The sequence below is a fragment of the Microtus ochrogaster genome, chromosome 8 (assembly GCF_000317375.1).
Source record: "Microtus ochrogaster isolate Prairie Vole_2 chromosome 8, MicOch1.0, whole genome shotgun sequence".
Classification (NCBI taxonomy): Eukaryota; Metazoa; Chordata; class Mammalia; order Rodentia; family Cricetidae; genus Microtus; species Microtus ochrogaster.
In genome coordinates, this window is record NC_022015.1 from 30,608,006 (window position 1) to 30,621,780 (window position 13,775).

The window sequence follows — 13,775 nt, forward strand, 5'->3', positions numbered from 1 at the left end:
TATAAGGATGGTCATGGTCTAACCTGCTGAAGCTGTGAGCTCTCCAATAAACTCTCCTACAAGGATGGTCATGGTCTAACCTGCTGAAGCTGTGAACCCTCAAACTCTTCTACAAGTCTCCTCCATCTTGGTGTCTTCACAGCAATAGAAAAGTAACTAAGACATGACTCAAGTATGAGTACCAGCATTTGAGGCCTAGCATCCAGATAAGAGCTGGGTGTGCAGCATCTACTTGTAAATAAAATACTGGGGTGGCAAAGGATCCCTAGGCTTTCCTGGCCAGACAGTCTGGCCAAATTGGTGAACTCCAGGTTCAGTGAAAGATCCTGACTCAAAAAATACGATAGAGAATAGTTGAGTAAGGTATTTGATGTTATCCTCTGTCCTCTGCACAAATGTGCCAATGCACATTCAAATATCTCTGTCACACACACACACACACACACACACACACACACACACACACACACACGAAAGAGAGAGAGAGAAAGAGAGAGAGAACTAAGTTGCAGATATAGACCCTCATCCTCATTCGCTGTAAACCCATAGCCCTTCTCACCAACACTGATATTGCAGTGTTTGTCTCCGACATGCCTCATTAAAGGTGATTTTAGGAGCCATGATTTGGTTTGCTTAGGGCTGACTCTGGAGTCTTCTGACTTCTGTTACACACATCATAGTTACTCCACAGACATCTGCACTGGAAGGACATGCCATTGTTTCTGTTCTTCCATCCAGTCCATCTTAGCTCCAGACTGTGGGGAAGCAAAAACAGTTTTGTAGCTGCTGCGGAAAGGACCTCACTCAGCACCTCCAGACCAAGAGCTGCTGATGGAAAGGCTGGGACCTGGTAGGATTGGAGACATTTGACTCCTATCTTCTGGCTTCTGATCAGTGAGCCCGTGTACCTAACAGGACATCACATCTGTGTGGAAATCTCTTTGTTTCCAATCGACAACAACATATTTACAGTGCTTAATTCGTGACTAACTTTTCTTCTAGTGAAGGTCTACTTGGTACTGTTTCAAGGTCTGTGTCTCTGTGATTTTATTCATTTGTTCCTATATCTAGCTCCATGCTGGAATGTAGCAAAGAAAAGAGAAAGATTAGCTTCTATATTCAGAAAGCCTGTGATACAGAATGATATGGAAAAATTAAAATATATTTACAAATATGGTTAACCCATATGTGTAGGTACATGCATATGGTGTTTTATTTATTCTTGAATAAGTAACAAGGTGAGATGCTATCTGAACTGAGAAAGGCTGAAATAAAATTGGAAAAGGAAAGTATGGAAAATATTTTTAGAAAATATGGAAACATGTTATTTCCAGGAAGTGCTGGAGAGCCTTGACTTTATAACATGATATTCAATATACCTTTCTTAGTGGTATAATTTTCTCCAAATTATAGCTTGCTTGGTACACTCTCATAAAACATTTGTGTCTTGGCTCAAAACATTTCTTTTCAGTCAAATATGATAAAAATGGTGAAAGGTTAAGGACATGTTGATTATTACTCAAGTAAAATGAAGTCAAGAAACAACTCACAGACAGTGGAACAGGAAACTGATAGGCTGTCTCTTTGATATTAGCTAATTGATTCACAAGTTGCAGATTAAAAGAAAAGAAAAAAGAAAAGGCAAAAAAAGAAAAAGAGAAAAGAAAATGCTCACAGCCCGAGAACCATAGGATAGTGAGCCAAGCACTTCGGAATTAGAGACTTCACCTTTCCCCTATCTGATGTTCTGTCCAGGCCTACAGGGGATTGGCTAACTGAGAGTTGCCCTTTCTCAGGCAGCCCTGATTCACCTGCTCCCCACCTCTGGAAACGCCCTCCCAGATGCTCCCAGATAGTGCTCTGCCAGTGGCTCTGGGCAGCCTGTCAAGTTGACACATAAAATGTAGCATCACAGGTGGGCAGAAGGGAGGTGACAGCTGCCCACTGTGGGTGGAAGAGAGAGAATATGACCGGGAGCCCGGAGGCCACCTGGTTGGACCAAGAAAGAGACAGTTGTCTAGATCTACAGGATGGGACCCAACTTCTTCCGGTTGAAGGTCACTGTGCCTTGCTCTAGTGCTCAGAGTCTACGTTCTCAGGTAACGTGTTCCAGGGAGAGAGACTAAGGAGTCCCTGAGGCTGCTTCTATGATGGAGTGATAGGTAGATGATGTTGCCATATTCTTCACTCAAATATACTTCCTTGAAGGGATGTTGAAGCTGGGGAGATGACTCCATCAGCAAACGCCCACTGCACAAGCAGGAGAACCTGAGTTCAGATCCCTCGCGCTCAAGTAAAAGGTGGACACGGCAGTGTGCATCTGCAAAGCAGGCACCAGCAGAGGAAGGGACGAGGGGATGCCTGGAACTATTGACTGGCCAGCATATCTGAGTGGATGGGCTTCAGGCTCAGGGAGAGTCAGTCTAGAAATCCCGAAGACAATGTTAAATTCCTTTTTGCTAAACCATATATGAATCCCATCTTGCTCCCCTCAGGGAGCAGTCTCCAGCTCTGTTGGGGCCTGTCACTCTTGACACTGCTCAGGCTCACTGGCTATTTTATTAGCATCTCGGTGGCCATAGCTTCTCCTTTCTCCTCCCAATTAGGGGTGGGCTTTGAACAGTTCCCCGTGGACTAATTCTCGGTGTGAAATGCTTGGTATGCAAATCTACTTCCGTAGCTGTCATCTTTTATTTGCCAGTGTGGCAAGCTTTTATTTGTTTCCATTACAAAACCAAATCCCTGAAACTCTAAGTTCTTAATATTTTGAAATTTCAATTATCCACTCGGATCATATCTCGGTGTGCACACTCCCATTTGCATGCAGGCAGAGCAGGCTGTAAACAAAAGCGCCTTCTGAAGCAAGGAGAGCCACTGGAATCTCCAGCAGGGGCCCTTCTTTGCCAGAGAAGTCATTGTTTCCACAAGCAAGCCAGAAGAGCCGGAAGAGGGCCAGTGGGAATGCAGGGCCCTTAGAGGACCCTGACCCCACTTCTCTGAGCAGTAGCCCTGCTGGGAAGTGAATTGACCTCGTGCTAAGTCTCCGTTTTCTGACTGTCCTGGAGGCTCCCAGGTGGCCTATGTAGAGACGGCGTGCTTGTGAATTAAAGAGCTTCCTGCTCTTGGGCCTGTACGCCAACACACACAGTTGTACATTGTAACTGCACTTTAAGGCAGATAAATTCACTTATAGAAAACCCATGGAGAAAGTGAGTGTTCTAGACCCTTCTTCCATGGGGACAATGAGTGTTCCTGACCTTTCCTCCCTAGGGACAATGAATGTTCTAGACTCTTTCTCCATGGGGAAAGTGAGATTCTAGACCCTTCTTCCATAGGGACAGTTCTAGCCCTTCCTCCACAGAACCATGAGATCTCAGACCCTTTTTCCACAGAGACAGTGAACCTACATGTGTGCAGAGCACATCAGCCATTTCCAGACTTACTACGGGATACCAGCATGCCTCTGTCTAGGCACTGGTCCAACCCTTGAGGTCACTGTGATGAGCAAGGCTGTTTGTGCTCTGGCCAGTTCGTCTCCAGATGGTGACCCCAGCTGCTCAACGGGATAAACCACAAAGCCTCAACCAACCAAGACCACATCTCTTGTTCCTGCGCCTCTCTACTTAGGTCAGGATGGCCTATTCCATGTGGTTGTGCACCAGGCACTATCTAGATTGGAGGTCTCCCAGTACAATTGAGTTGGAGAAGTGGGACATCTTCAGGGATTCCGGGCAAAGTCTGTATGTGGGGTCTGCCTTTCTATACACAGGACAAGCCATTCAGCACCCACCTTGAGCAAGGCAGGGCCTCAAGTGAGCGAGCACATGAGAGGTGGCAAGAGTGGTACCTACAATGCTCATGTGAGGCTCTCAAGGGTCCTATGTCCAGCCTGACCTCACAGGTCCCGTGCCTACCTGTGACTGGAGGGAGCAAAACACTGGGTCTCAGTTTTCCTTCTAGAATGCAGACTGATAATAGCTAACAAAAGAGAAGTGTTGTCAGGGCAAAGCAGCCATTCCAGGGCTACAGAAGGCCAGGACTGTGGGAAATGTCACCCGATGTGCAGTGGGTCCATCTAAGCCGACTCATGGACAGGAAGAGGGAGCCAAGCATGTCCCCAAAGAGGAATCTTTATTCTAACGAGGGGCCAGTTTTCCACCTCTGTTCTTTCTCTGTTCGTTTTGTTATTTGAATTTTTCTTTAGCAATTTGCCAGGCTTGGTATATTTCTTTGTTTCACCGTTTTTCATCTGTGCATAGATTACATGTTTTCAGCAGCATCTGCTGTGAATTTTAATTACGATGCTCAACTCAAAGGGAGCCTCACAAAGCAGCCTGCGTCGTTAGCAGTCCAGGGCCATGTTTATGGTGCAGACGGAGGTTGCACGGTGCATTGGGAGACTTGGAAGTCAGACAAAGGAAATAAAACCCTACAGTTCTCTCCTTGTCTCACTGCCCCCTTTTTAAGAAGCATCTGTAGCAAGGGACCGCTATGCATAAAATTACTCTTGGTTTTTGTTTTTCACCAATAATTGTCCTTTGGTTCTTTGAGGCAACATCACAAAGCCCCGGAAGCTTTTAAAGTAGCAATCTGGGATTGGCGGCGGGTAGACTCGTGGAGAACACATGTCTGTGTTTGGTTGTTTCAAATTGCAAAAATAAGCTTAGAAAATGCCGTAAAATCAGGCTATGATTACTTATTAGCTTAGGAAGGCTTTCTGGATACATGGAATCGAGGCATGTGAGTCCCTGGAGGTCATCCTTACGCTGGCAGTGTTATTTCTTCATAGCTCAGCATGGAAGCCTAGAGGGCCTTGCTCACATAGGCATGTCAAGCCAGGCTGCTGGTGTCCAGCACCCGGGGCCGGTCCTCCTACTTAATGCGGGGGGGGGGGGGGAGGAAACATATCCTGCCACTAAACACATCCCAACAGAGCAGATCGTGTCTCTGTCTTGGTCATTTGTACAATGCAGCCTCCCAAGTGCATTTTATTCCAGAAGCTGGACATTATATCCCTTGAAGGTTGGACTACGTCTTTTGGTCAGGGACTTCCAGAGGTTTGTGAACACGTCCTGAAGGGCAAGAGAGGCTGCATCCTTTGCAACCCTGGTACTGTGTCTCCTTAGAGCATGGCTGCTCTTGACATGGGCTTTGGGGTTTGTGTTAACCCTTCTTATGGAATATAAAAAAACATGTCACCCCAATATGGCACAAACAACAGACCAAAGATTCTATTGATGTCAAGAGTGTAAAGAACCAAATATATTTATCCAGCTTATTGCAGGGGTGTAAATGGATAAATGGTCACCATAGGACCATGGGTGAGCCACAAACAGCCACCAAATTGTGCCACCATAGCATGGATTATACCTTCCCCACAGCTGCACAGATGCGCCCCCCCTTCAGTTTGCCCTCTACCTCCTGCATATTCTAACCCTCCCCAGCCCATGTGTAACTGGGGCAGATTCACACACAGCTGGGAACAGGGTTTAGGAGGGAGGAAGGGGCTGGAATCCCAAGTGAGGATATAATGACCCTCTTCAAGTTCTTCTATGAGGGAAAGCCAACAGGCACATTTATGAGGCTCTCTTGTGCCTTATTTAAAACATTAATGGCCATTGGGGCTCTTAAGATGGCTCAACAAGCCAAGGAACTTTCTGTGCAAGTCTGAGCGTCTGACTTTGAGTTTGGTCCCTAGAATCCATGTAAAGATGCAAGGAGAGAACCAACTCCACACAGTTTTTTTTCTGACCCCCACATGTGTGCCACAAGCATGTTCTTCTGTCCCCACAACATACACACACACACACACACACAACAACAGTAATAATAAATATATTTGAAAAGGATAGTAATGGCTACGCATATGCCACAACATGTTCTTTTCTCTCCCACACCATGCATACACATAATATGATAATTCTTAAAAGGATAGCAGGGACTGTTATTATTGATAGATAATGTTCTACAATACAGGGCCCTTGGCACTGGTCTATGAGGGCTGGGAAGGTGTCCAAGGCAGCTATTAGGTGATGTTTGTCGAACTGCATTCTCCTTCTCCCTGAGTACTGCTTTACCGGGTCACCAAGGAACCAGCAGCAGCTCATATGACCTCAGCGCCTGTTGGCTCCTTCAGGAAAGTATACAGACAGGGCCCATTTGGTGTCAACTGTCACTGCCCTGTCTCCTGTCTGGTGTCTGCTCTGGCTGATGTGACCTCACCTGCCAGGTACGTGTACTAGACCCACAGTAACATGGAGTCTGGCCAAGACCAAGAGTACTTGTTCTTTGTGTGGCAAGAGACAAGGCCAACACTGGAGTCTAGTCATCTGCTCTAGAGGCCCAGAGGGTGGTAACTTGTGGTTTTGTCTTCAGGCTCTGTGGCCTAGAGACCTTGGACTGTGATCACTCAATCTCTTCCATTGATCACCAGTAAGGCCCTTCTGTGATGTCCCTGACCTCATTGTAGTTGCTTCACTCCTATGGCCTTTGGATGGCAGGCCATCCATTCCTTACTGCCCTATCCCTCTCCTAGGGAACGAGAAAGTGTGCTCTCGGGCACCATGTTTCTTCTATCTTCTGCTACCAATGTGCTAGGCATACGTGTGGCTATGAGGTCATGGGTCTCTGTGACATGGGTGGCCCTGCTCTTGTGGTGTCTTGAGTCCTGAAGCCTCTGCTTTCTCTATGGGCCATATGAGGATTCTCCTATCTCTGGGAACGTCACACAGAGGAGAGACTTGCAAGTGATGGCCTCACTCCACAGGGAGTAGCATGTTTACTAACCTGCTTGGCCCCTGCCTCCTCCTGGCTGATGTGTGTAGAAATGAGATAGGAACTTAGGTTATTTCATGCTTGGAAGCTAGGGGGCAGTGCTCACCATGGGCAGCAAAAAACTGATGGATCATTTGATGACTCAGTAAAAGTGTCCCTTCTTGGTCCCAAATCCCCCCTCCCCCCCACAGGCTCTCCCATTGCATTTAACTACTTCCCCCACTTAAGCTGTTCTTGCTAGTGACAGTTTTTAGATGATCCTTGTTTTTGATGACCTTGACTTTATAGGAAAACAAACAGATCAGGGAGGGTTTTATTGGCTTTGCCTCCCCTTTCCTCATAATAAGACAGGGTTACAGATCCTTGGAGGAAGTCCAAAGAGGCAAAGGGCTTCCAGGTCGTATTATTTCTAGAACATGCTCCGTCCGCTTGACTGACTCACTGGATGACGTCACTCTGTCACCAGGCTGAAGAAGTTCTTTTCAGGTTTCTTTAACTGGTGTCTATTCTAGTTTGCTTTTCTGTTCCTATGATAAACATCATGATCAAAAAGCAGCTTGGAGAGGAAAGGGTTTATTCGACTTATGCTTCCTGGTCACAATCCATTATTGAGGGAAGTCAGAGCAGAAATTCAACGTGGAAATTTGAAGCAGAAACCACCAAGGAGTACTGCTTGCTGGCTTTGGTCTCTGGTTTGCTCAGCTGTCTTGTTTATACAACCCAGGCCCATCTGCCTAAGGATGGCCTTACCTGCAGTGGGATGGGCCATCCCAAATCATTTAGCAAAAAAGAAAATGTCCCATAGACATGCCCATAGGCCGATCTGATGGTGGCAGTTCCTTAAATAAGGTTTTCCCTTTCTGAGTATATCAGGTTGGCAATGAAGATTAGTCATCACGGTGCCCCATTATGACCTAGCCATCTGGATGGAAAAGACAGCCATATCAAGGTGCTGGGGCTGAAAAGTTTACCCCTCCTTCTATAGCTCTGGACTCACAGAGTGGCTAGCTGTCTAGCCTCAGCAGTGAGGTCACTTTTGGCCCTGCTATGTCTGGGACTTAGGAATTGTGGGAAATACCAGAAGAATGGCTGGTTTCCTGTGCACATTTGTTTGGCGTGGTGAAGAGCATCCCTGAAGCATTGTTGTGACTATCCACGGATGATGGAGGTGCTGGATGACTCAGGCTCCCTGGAGGGGTCTGTCAATCTACCACAGTTCTCAGGAGTGGTGGCTCTCCATGGATGCTGGGTGTGCAGAATGACTCAGACTGCCTGGAAGGACCCATCAATCTACCTCAGCTCCCATGAGCAGTGACTCTCAATACAGTGAGGGGATGACAAGCAGGGGAAATGCCATAACTTTACCAATAAATTTAATATAAATTTTTGCCCCAAGTGCTTCAAGAATCTGCTAGGGAAACATCTTAAGCTTCTACTGGAGGGTGTATGTTTGCAGGAAAAAAATGTAAAAAGAGCCATTTCCTTCCAAGTGAGTACAAAACGAGGCTATTTTTATCTAATATGCTGGGACCTTTATAGCTAAGAGGGTTTGAATTTTGAACTCAACCGTCTTTGTCTACACATCTTTCTGTAAAGATGTCCAGGGGATTGTTTATCTGCCAGCTTAGCTTCAATAACCCATACCAGCACTTTCTTCTCTACCTTTATCCATTCTGGAGTCTCAGGTCACCTGGAAGAAGCAGCGCCTTCCACCAGGGATGATGTACCACAGCTTCCTAAGAGACCCAGCGGGAGCCGTTGATGTGCATTTGGGAGAGAAAGTTTCTGCTACTGCACACAGTATTTTGTAATCATTTTATTTTACTTTTCCTCCCTAATATGTGTGGGGTAAGCAAGGCAAGCTCGGTACTGGAATGTTTCAGGAAGTTTTGTTACTGATAAAAAGCAAGGTCCCTCTCTTATATTCTCGGTTACCTGGAGACTGGGGTGAAGTGCTTAGAGCTGAGTCACTCGGTAGGTCACAGAAGGGCAGATTGCTGATAGGCATTTTGCCCAGGCTGGAAGAATATTTGGAAGCCTAGATGTCGAGTGAGTTCCCACGCTGACGTCACCATACATGAGATTGCTATTCTTCTGGCTTGCCTTGTTTTAAACTGATGTTTTGTTGGTGGTATGGTCTAAGCACATGTCCAGCCCAGTGGCCCATGGGGAATTCTATGTCTCTGCTCCATTTAATGTTGTTGAGAAGCAGTCCCGTCCCTGTGAACAGATGAGACCCTTGTCATCCCACAGGATAGGGATCCCGGTTCTTTACAGTTAGTAACATGTTATTAAGTTCCCAGCACTGCCGTGCCGCTCCCGCTCTGATTTCTTTCTTGTAAATATTAAGTGGTGTTCTTATTGAGGCCATATTTCCCCTTTTATGTATATTATGAAAGCTCATGTCCTCAGCAGCAGGGAGCATCGAGAGCAGGGCAGAAAGGCCTCGGAGGAGAGGAGAGGAGAGGAGAGGAGAGGAGAGGAGAGGAGAGGAGAGGAGAGAATAGCCTTTGTGTCTGCAGAAGTACGGGCGTTGAGAAGGTCAGCCGACCGCAGGTGATCTCAGCTCTGCAGATGGCTTCCGCAGGACATCACTGACTCCTCTAGAGGATGTCACAGAGGCAATGAACACAGACGCAAGCATACTGTGTGAGCCTTTGTAGCAAAGACTGAACAAATGTCTACTCACCCCAGGTAGAGTACCAAAGTAATGGTTCCACCTTCGTGATTTAACAAGCTTAGACTTATCATAGGAATATGGGAGAGGGATTACTTATAGGAGTGTGTATGACCCCCCAACTCAGTGTCATCACCAAAATGTCTCACCCCAGCACAGATGAGGACTTTCCTACAGATGTGTGGAAGGATTGCTTGCTTTTGTTTACCTGCCATCTCCTGTATACTCTAACACCTCCAGGGCTGGAGTGCAGCTTGGGTAGAATAACGTACAATTAGGAGGGAGGTTCAGGAGGAAAGGTGTGGCTAGAATCTCAGCTGAAGGTCTAACAATGCTTCCCCTAGGCTATCTTTTGAAGGACCATTAATAGGCCAAATCTTGAGGGTTTCTTCTAGGTAGTAAGGGCTATTATGCTTGGGAAACAGCATTCCTCAACACTGTGAGAGCCAGATGTGTGATGATAACATGAGTTGGGGGGAAATAAGCTTTCTCACTGCGTGGGGAATATGATCTCCCGCTCCTGAGCCCCTTCTGCCTGCCAAGCAGAGGAAGAACCCTGGTGCCCAAGGCATCACCCATGAATGCATGACCTATGGATATTCTGTGGACAGGAGAACACATCGACCCTTCATCCAAGATGAACCATGGGTAGGACTCTTTCTCTTTCTACATGTAAAAACCATTCCTATTAGCATTTTCCCTGTTTTGGCAACAGAAGGACTCCTGCTTTTTGCATTTGCTAAGCTGTGAATCTCATAAGCCTTACAATGCCCTGGGGCTCTCCACTGCTGTGAGCAAGAGGCTGTGCAAGGCTTCAGAGGACCTCTGTACAAAGCACGCATACTTCAGGGAGGAAGGAGCCAGAGGCTTATGTAGTTGAGAATATATCCATAGGAAGGTGTTGGCTCCCATTGGCCTGCTTGTATTCCACCCTCAAGGATGGGCCAGTGGAATCTGGCCTGGGAAGATCACTGTAGTTTTCCAAACACATGGAGATGGATATTAAGTCTTTTTCCTCACTACTGTGACAAAACACCTAATAAAAGTAGCTCAAGAAGGGAAGAGTTTGCTTTGGCTCATGGTTTGAGGCTGCACAGTCCATCATGGTGGGGAAGGCATGGCAGCAGGAGCACGAGGCAGCTGCTCACACTGCACCTATAGTTAAGAAGCAGAAAGAGATGAATGCTGATGTTCAACTCACTTTTCCCTGTTTGTCCAATTGAAGGCCCAGCCCATGGAATGGTGCTGCCCACATTTAGGGTGGGTCCTCCCACTTCAGTGAACTCAATCTGGACATTTCCTTACACACATGCTCAGATGTTTGTCTCTGAGTTTTAGATCTAGTCAAGTTGCTAATCAATCGTAACTGTCACAGGTTGTAGGAATTCATTGTAGTCTTATTTTGATATGAGTTCATGTCAGGGAGAGGTGCTTGGGGGGAGAACCATTCTTCTGTTCTTTATGATGAAACCAGCAACAATTTGATTCTTCCAAGTTGAATATCCCAAGCCAAGAGAACACAGACACACTGGAAAGAATTGATAGGTTGTCTGATTGGTTGATTCATTGACTCATCCTCCAAATGTTCAGTTGCTGTATCCCACTGATCAGGCATTGCTTACGTAAAGATAAGAATATTACCTAGACAGGCATTTTCCCTGCCAGACACAACCTTCACCCAGTGTGACAAGACAGACAGTCTTCATATATTTTTAAGCTATGGCTTGATTGTGATCAGAGTAAGTTCTGCAGAGGTAAATATCATAAAAATATCATGGGTAGCCAGGGCTGTCATTCTGAGCTGTTTAAAAGCAAAAACGTCCAGATCTAAGCACTCGTGTGTTGGAAAAGCAGAGATGTTGGATTCAGGATGCTGGGACAGCTTAGATGGTTGACCCTGGAGTCTCTGGGGTCTGCCTAGGGGATGGGCTGCAGTTTCTCCAGATAGGGTCACTGAAATGCGTGATTGCTGCGCTTGCAAACACAGTGCTTGGGGATCTCCTGAGTGAATGGTACATTGAATTTTGCTGCATTTCCAATCAAAGTAATTAGGAGAGGCAGCTCTTCTAGGTAAATCACATCATCACCATGTCAAGGCCAAGCAATTTTTTTTTTCAGAGAGTACCTAGTACTTATACCATCAGGTCCAAGCTGTGTGCTAAAAATACACATAAGCTGATTGCCACCTGCTTGGGAATCAGAGTTGATGGACTTACACAGAAACAGCAGCATTAATTTCCATACTGATTTCTTTGGGAAAATAACTTGAGGTGGTCCAGATCTTATATACCTTCATAAAACAAGGCTCTGTGTAAAGACTTCAGAAGCACTGAGAGGAAATCCCGGTGCCCTGCAGCTCAGCAGGGTGCTCGGAACAGTAGGTCCTCACCTCTGTTGCCTGATGGAGACACAGAGGCTCTGCGGGTACAAAAGCTGACTCTCAGCTATGAGATCCTATTGCCAAGAGATGAGTAGTCAGTTGCTGTTCCAGAAGAAAACCATGAACGTGTTGAAGTACCACCAGCTAAACTCTGTTTTTAATTCATAAAGCAATGCAGTTGTGGGAAAAAATCTAAAAGGCAGGGAGGATTTAGAGATCATTGCCTACAATTCGTTCTTTATCATATAAGTGAGCTGGAAAATTAGGAGGTAAATTTAAGTCTGGAAAAAAGGTTCAGGGGCTTCCATGCAGGACAGGAAAGCTTCCCTCTCCTGGGGTACTCTAGAACCTTCTTTCACTTTCTTCTAAAACCTTCCTTTTTTCCCCCTTTCAAATAAAGTTTAATATGAAATGTCTACAGAGAAAAACAGGGTAGTCTGAGTCTGAGCTGGGGTACGCCTAGGGGTGCCCCATCCTCAAGTCAAGTTATACCTGAGCCAGCTCCCTGTGGCACATCTGTGCCCTCTGGTGGTCTTTCTGGTCACTACAGGCTCTGCTCTGGAACCTGGAGCACAGGGGCATGCTGGGCATTGGCAGCCACTTTGTCAGGTGTTCCAGAACTGTGCCAACTTAGAGTGGGTGTGTCTGAGTGGCCAGTGTGCAGACGGTGGACCACTGAGGTGTTCCTGGCTGCTACCTCTGGCTCTGTGCCTCTGTGACCCACCTGAGAGGATCTGGGCCTACTCAGGAGGAGCCCTTACTCACCAAATGTCTCTATATCCCCTCTGTTATGAACGAATTCATATAAGGGGGACATCTCGTTTATGTGGCAGGATATTTTCCCAGAATTTCTAATGTAAAGAGGCTTTGGGAAGGACAGCATCTCTTTGTGGAATTTGGTCATGTAATTCAATCAGTACTTTGTAAGGCCAGAAGTCCAAGAGACGGCAACTCCCACTTCAGAATATTCCACAAGGGACAGCTGGAGAGGAGGAATCTCTAGTGAGGACTTGTTTACAGAGCAACCTTAAAAGATGCAGTTCTACTTCATTAGCAGCGTGTAGTCTCCTAGGAGTTCAACTTCTCTTGTTGAACTAAACTGCGTTCTCCAGAGCACATCCTGGGAATCCCCTGAGCATTCTTGCAGCTCCAATGTTACAGCTATCAACAACAAGCTCTTCTCAATTAAATATATAATAGGAAAATGAGTTGGCTTTGAAGTCCACTGTGAGTTCCTAGGGGCGGGTAGCAGTCAGCCCTGAACTGTGAAGATGCAGACTGTGGTAGAACCTGTGATTGAGGTTAAGGACTACCAGGGAGCAGAGGTTCAAAATACGCATTTGCTTAAGAGGCACAGAAGTGGTCCCAAGCCAGGAGAGTGCTCTGAAATTGATGACCAGTGAACTTGCTCAACTGACCTTTGTTCAGAAAATGTGGTAGATGATGAACATGGTCTCCCCTCTGCTCTATCAGCATGCCCCTGGCTCAGCTCATTCTTCCTCGGCTCCAAGCAACATGAGGGTTTCACTCTAGATCTCGTTTCTCCTGTGTCGTCTTCACCATGTGCTGTGATCCAAGCAATGCCACTGTCAGGTGGACACAGTGTCTCTGCCTAGCAATGCGATGCCTTCCTTCATATCTATAAGACAGCCCTCCAACATTCTGGCTATGGATGGGTTACGACTGGGAAATTAAGGACTCAGTTTACAGCACTGAGGTTGTGATACTGGCATTGTATTTTTTGACTGACCAAATAGTTTTTTTTTCTTCTTTCAAAATCTAATACCAGTTTAGGCAAAAGTCTATATATTTGTATTACGTTGATTTAAAGGTGATTATATGCGAAATTGTAGAAACTGTAGAGTGTAGACGTAAGTCACAAACGATGCCACAGCAGTTTGGAATTATGATTAATAGGGTACTATTTATTAAAAGGGGAAAAAA